The sequence below is a fragment of the Mustelus asterias genome, unplaced genomic scaffold (genome assembly GCF_964213995.1).
Source record: "Mustelus asterias unplaced genomic scaffold, sMusAst1.hap1.1 HAP1_SCAFFOLD_935, whole genome shotgun sequence".
Taxonomy (NCBI): Eukaryota; Metazoa; Chordata; class Chondrichthyes; order Carcharhiniformes; family Triakidae; genus Mustelus; species Mustelus asterias.
The window spans coordinates 145,343-150,888 of record NW_027590881.1 but is presented as its reverse complement, the minus strand read 5'-3'; the positions used below and the strand labels follow the sequence as shown (position 1 = coordinate 150,888).

The 5,546-nt window shown below is 44.6% G+C and overlaps 1 non-coding gene across 1 annotated transcript; it reads right to left on the bottom strand.

Moving 5' to 3' along the window:
- Window positions 1–4,639: 4,639 nt before the first annotated feature.
- Window positions 4,640–4,729, bottom strand: trnap-ugg (transfer RNA proline (anticodon UGG)). Its single transcript is given in 2 exon segments — window positions 4,640–4,675; window positions 4,694–4,729. It is a non-coding gene; the product is annotated as a tRNA-Pro (tRNA).
- Between the last annotated feature and the right edge of the window lie 817 nt (window positions 4,730–5,546).

Here is a 5,546-nt window from a genome sequence, read left to right as displayed (position 1 = left end):
TAAATCACTCAGGAACGTCCCTTCGGCCCATCGCGTCCCCACCAGTCAAACAATCGTCTCTCAATTCTAATCCCATGTTCCAGCACTTGGTCTAGTGCCATGTGTGCTTTGGCTTCACAGTGCATATCGGAATATGTCTTCAATGTTAAGAAGGTCTCTGCCCCGCCATCCTTTCAGCTCGCGATTTCCAGCCTCCCATCACCCTCTGGCGGAAAAGTTGTTTTCCTCGCATCCCCACTAAACCTCGTGCCAATTACATTAAATCTTTACTCCTAGTCATTGGTCTCTCCACCAAATGGAAAAGTTGATTCCTGTGTACTCTCGCCATGGTCCTTATAGTTATGGGGGACATGGAAAGGGGGACATGGAAACAGTGGACAAGGAACAGCTGTTCTTCTGAGCTGAATGGTCAGCCACAAGAGGACACGGGGTTAAGATGAGGCTAAGAGGGGATCTGATGATTTCCTTTCTTAACCAGAGGGTGGTGACGGTTTGAAATCCGCTACATGGGAGGCTGTAGAGGCGGATTGCTTCACATCCTTTAAGAAGTATCTGGATGAGCACTTGACACACCATAACATTCATGGCTATGGTCCAATGCTGGCAGATGGGATTAGGTGGCAGTTCGGGTGTTTCTAATGTGTTGGTGTGGACTCGATCGGCCAAAGGGCCTCCTCTGCGCTGTATTATTCGATGATTCTAAGAAATCCCGGTTCAGAACCAGCCTTGGTGTGAATCCGATCACAACCGTGAAGTATTTGAATGGTCCCAATCCAGTGTGACTCTGCTATTGTATCAGTGAATCGGATGACCGAGTGAATCCCTTTTCACTTTCAGCTGCTAATGACCTTATTCACACTTTGATTTTACCAATCAGTTTTCAGCTCACAGGGGGATCTCAGAGCTTTCTTTGCAATAATTCCTTATTGCGGGAACTCACCAATTAAACACTGTTATCCTGCTGCAGATGATTCACATTGCAATAAAAACAGTCAATCCTGGAACTTTCAGCCAATCTGAGTGCATCTGTGAAGAGTGAAACATTGTTCACATGTCCAGTCTATGTTCTTTCATTGGAATTGCATTGTGTCTCTGCGCCACTTGATTGGCTCTGTTTATCAATCCACTGAAGCAGTCACTTAAAACTGCGCCCCCCCCCCCACCTCCCCCCCAACTTCACTGGGAGTAAATGGAAAACGTTTATCATTGCAGCCGAACAAATATTCCTTCATGGGATATTCCATCAACACCTGATGGGACAGAGGGGACATCATTTTAAAATATCCGTCAGTGCAGCAAACTCTCAGTTATTGCGGGAGTTTTAACCTATATTGTTGTGTTCAAGTGGCAGGAATGCAATTTGGCCTAATGACATTCCAAAATCGTTACCAACAGAGTCACAGGAAATTAAACTATTCAATGTAACAGAATTAATGGCAGGATTAGAGGGAGTGGTTCAGTAATGCATTTCACCCAGACGGTGGCTTATAGAACTCACATCCTGAGCTGTGATGAGGGAGAACTCTCCATTGGTTTTGAAAATAGAATACTTGGAAAAAAAGTTGTGGTCCTGTAACCGACGGAGATGCAGAGAAACAGATACAATGTGGGATTAAACTGGAAGAAATTAGAGATTTAATGGTTTACAAACAAATACAGAGTCAAGGACAACAGAGGATGAGAGGAGGAAAGATCAAACGCCCTTACGATAAAATGTAAGGCTGGAGTGATTGAATGACAACGCGAATGATTATTGTTTCCACTGACACAATATCCCAGATTTGGTTTCAAATTTGGCGCAAAATTAGAAGAACCCTTCTCGCTGAATAAAGCACTAAACTCGTCGACTTCCAGGGAAATAGAGATAGCTTTAAAGCAGAAAGCAATAAATGTGATGTGAACAAAGTGGGATGGAGAAAGTCTCAGTTTGAGCGTTGACACTGCCGGGGGAAAGTAGAGCTGGAGTTGACCCAGGAAAGCAGCAACGTTTAAAAGTAATGACACCTAACTGGGGCTCAAACCCTGAAATTAAAGCTTCATGTTTTACCGACTGAGCTCGCCAGGAACATGGAAGAAGCGGCACTCCATATCCTAAAATATGTGAAGACTAGCCTGTTTTTTGTCCATTTGTTGTCTCAGTTTATTCTGAGTACAAAGTTTACAATTAATCGACCGACAAAATCCCCAAGGTTTCAATGTATGCCTCTCAATCATCAATAATTTCATATACATCCTCCACTTCTACATCTCCATCCTAACATAGCAAACTCCTCTTACATGTTTCACCTTAATATTTTTGTTCCAAGTACCCCGGCTAGGTGGAATCAGCGTCTCGGTATGTACACTGTAAAACTGTCTCCCAGTTTCAGAAATTTTAATCAGATTACTTCTGGTTATTCTGAACTATAGAACGAACAGACTCATCCCACTGAATGTGTCCTCCCTGGACAACTGCTTCATCACGGAAATCAATCCAGGGAATTTAGCTCACAGACACAGCAGGAAAAAACAGCAAAAAATGAACAGTGATAGATGCACAGACAGAGAGACTGAGGGGAGAAAAGAATGGGACAGTTAGAATCTTAGAATCTTATAATCCCTACAGCACAGAAAGAGGCCATTCGGCCCATTGAGTCTGCACCGACCACAATCCCATCCAGCCCCTACCCCCATATCCCTACACATCTTACCCACTAATCCCTCTAACCTACGCATCCCAGGAGATTAAGGGCAATTTTTAGCTTGACCAATCAACCTAACCTGCACATCTTTGGACTGTGGGGGGAAACCGGAGTACCCGGAGGAAACATAGAGACAAAGTGAGACAGACAGTGACAGAGATTGGGATGGACACACAACCCACGAATGAACAATAATAAACACACAGCCAGCTGTCCGAATTACAAGCATAGAGTCATGGAGGTTTACAGCATGGAAACAGGCCCTTCGCCCCACATTGTCCATGCCGCCACTTTTTTAAACACTAAACTAGTCCCAATTGCCTGTGTTGGGCCCATATCCCTCTATAACCATCTTACCCATTTAACTGTCTAAACACTTTTTAAAAGACAAACCTGTACCCCTCTCTCCTACGACATCTGGCAGCTTGTTCCAGACACTCACCATCCTCCGTGTGAAAAAATTGCCCATCTGGGCACTTTGTATCTCTCCCCTCTCACTTTAAACCTATGCCCTCCAGTTTGAGACTCCCCTCCCTTTGGGAAAAATATTGACTATCTAGCTGATCTATGCCCCTCATTATTTTATAGACCTCTATAAGAACAACCTCAGTCTTCGATGCTCCAGAGAAAAAAGTCCAAGTCTATCCATCCTCTCCTTATAACTCAAAATATCAGTCCCGGCATCATCCGAGTAAATCTTTTCTGCATTCCTTCTAGTTTAATAACATCCTTTTTTAATAGGGTGGCCAGAGCTGTACACAGTATTCCAAGTGTGGCCTTACCAATGTCTTGTACAACTTCAACAAGACGTCCCAACTCCTCTATTCAATGTTCTGGCCAATGAAACCAAGCATGCTGAATGCCTTCTCCACCACCGTCCACCTGTGACTAAACTTTGAAGGAGCGATGAACTGTACCCCAAGATATCTTTTTTTCTAAAACTCTCACCAACGCCCGACCATTAATTGAGCAAGTCCTGTCCTGGTTCGATCTACCAAAATGCATCACCTCGCATTCATCTGAAACAAACTCCATTTGCCATTCGTCAGCCCACTGGCCCAGTTGATCAAGATCCCTCTGCAATCCTCGATAACCTTCTTCACTGTGCACAATGCCTCCAATCTTGGTGTCATCTGCAAACTTACTAACCATGCCTGCTAAATGCTCATCAAAATCATTAAAATAAATGACAAATAACAGTGGAACCAGAACCGACCCTGAGGCACACCGCTGGTGACAGGCCTCCAATTTGAAAGCAACTCCCTACAACCACCCTCTGTCTTCTGTCATCAAGCCAATTTTACATCCATTTGGCTACCTCACGCGGAATACCGTAAGATTTAACCTGATGCAACAACCTGCCATGCGGTATCGTGTCAAATGCCTACTAAAGTCCATGTAGACAACATCAATTTCACTGCCCTCATCGACCTTCTTGGTTACCCTTTCAAAAAACTCAATAAAAATTCGTGAGACATGATTTTCCACTCACAGAGCCATTCTGATCAGTCCTTGCCTCTCTAAATGCCTCGGGATCCTGTTTCTCAGACTGCCTTCGAACAACTTACCCACTACAGATGTGAGGCTCAGCGGCCTGTAGCTCCCACGCTTCTCCCTGCAACCCTTTTTAAACAGAAGCACGACATTTCCCACCCTCCAGTATTCAAGCAGACCACCTGTGGCTTTCGATTATTCAGATATCTCTGGAAGGGGACCCGCTATTTCCCCCGAGTCTCCCATAACGTGGGAGGTCGTCTGAAGGAATGAGGTCCTCTCAATTCGTGTCTGCAAGCAGTGTCAACCATTGAAAATGTTTCGATTTACTTGTGAGCCTGCTATGGTGCTAGATTGTGCTCAGTTTCTCAACCCAAAGCCCATGTGAAGCAATCCCGCCGTGTGCAAGGAAGATAAATTTACAGAACCAGTACCTTGTCCAATATGCAACAGCAGCAAAATGTGGACTCGTCCGGGATTTGAACCCGGGACCTCTCGCAAGCTTGTGAATTTCAACACCCAAAGCGAGAATCATACCCCTAGACCAACGAGCCTTCGTTGCAGAGGTCTGCCAAATAATTATACTTTCATTGTCATCCAAAATAGATCATACATCTGCATTGAAAGTTGAAAATGCTGAAACAGCTCAGAAAGTCAGAGAGCGTGTGTGCAGGGAAACACAGCTCATCTTTCATCTCTATGCCCTTTAACTGAAACTGGGGATGTTTAAAAATGTAGAACGTTTTGAGCAAATGAGATGCAGGACGGAGGAAGCATACCATCCTGTAGGGTGGAAGTCAGGAGAGGTGAGATGACGGAAACAGAGAATCACAAAGCGATTAACCACAGAATGAGGCCGTTCCGAAGTTCTTTCCAGGGCACACATGTGCTGTGGATAAAGGGGAACCGGTGGATGTAATGTACATAGATTACACTGGAGCCACATTGATGAGGTTGGTGGGTCTTGAGTTTTGAAAGTTCCACTCAGTAATATAGAAACAAAGGAATCAGGAGCTCAAGTCGGCAAATTCAGCCCTTCGAGCCTGCTCCGCCATTCAATCAGATCATGGCTGATCTCTCCCTGGTCTCAAGTCTACTTTCCCATCTGTTCTTCTTTCCCCTTTAAACATTTTTTGAAACATCAGAAATATATCTATCTCCTTTTGAAACCATTCAATCTTTCAGAACCCACCACGCTCTGGGGCACCGAGTTCCAGAGATTCACCACTCTGCGAGAACACTCTCTGCGAGAAGTACTTCCTCCTCATTTCAGGTTTAAATCCACCGCCTCTCAACCTAAACCTGCGTCTTCTTGTTCTACATTGCCCCATAGAGGAATCATTTGGTCGACGTTTATTCCATTAGTTCCCT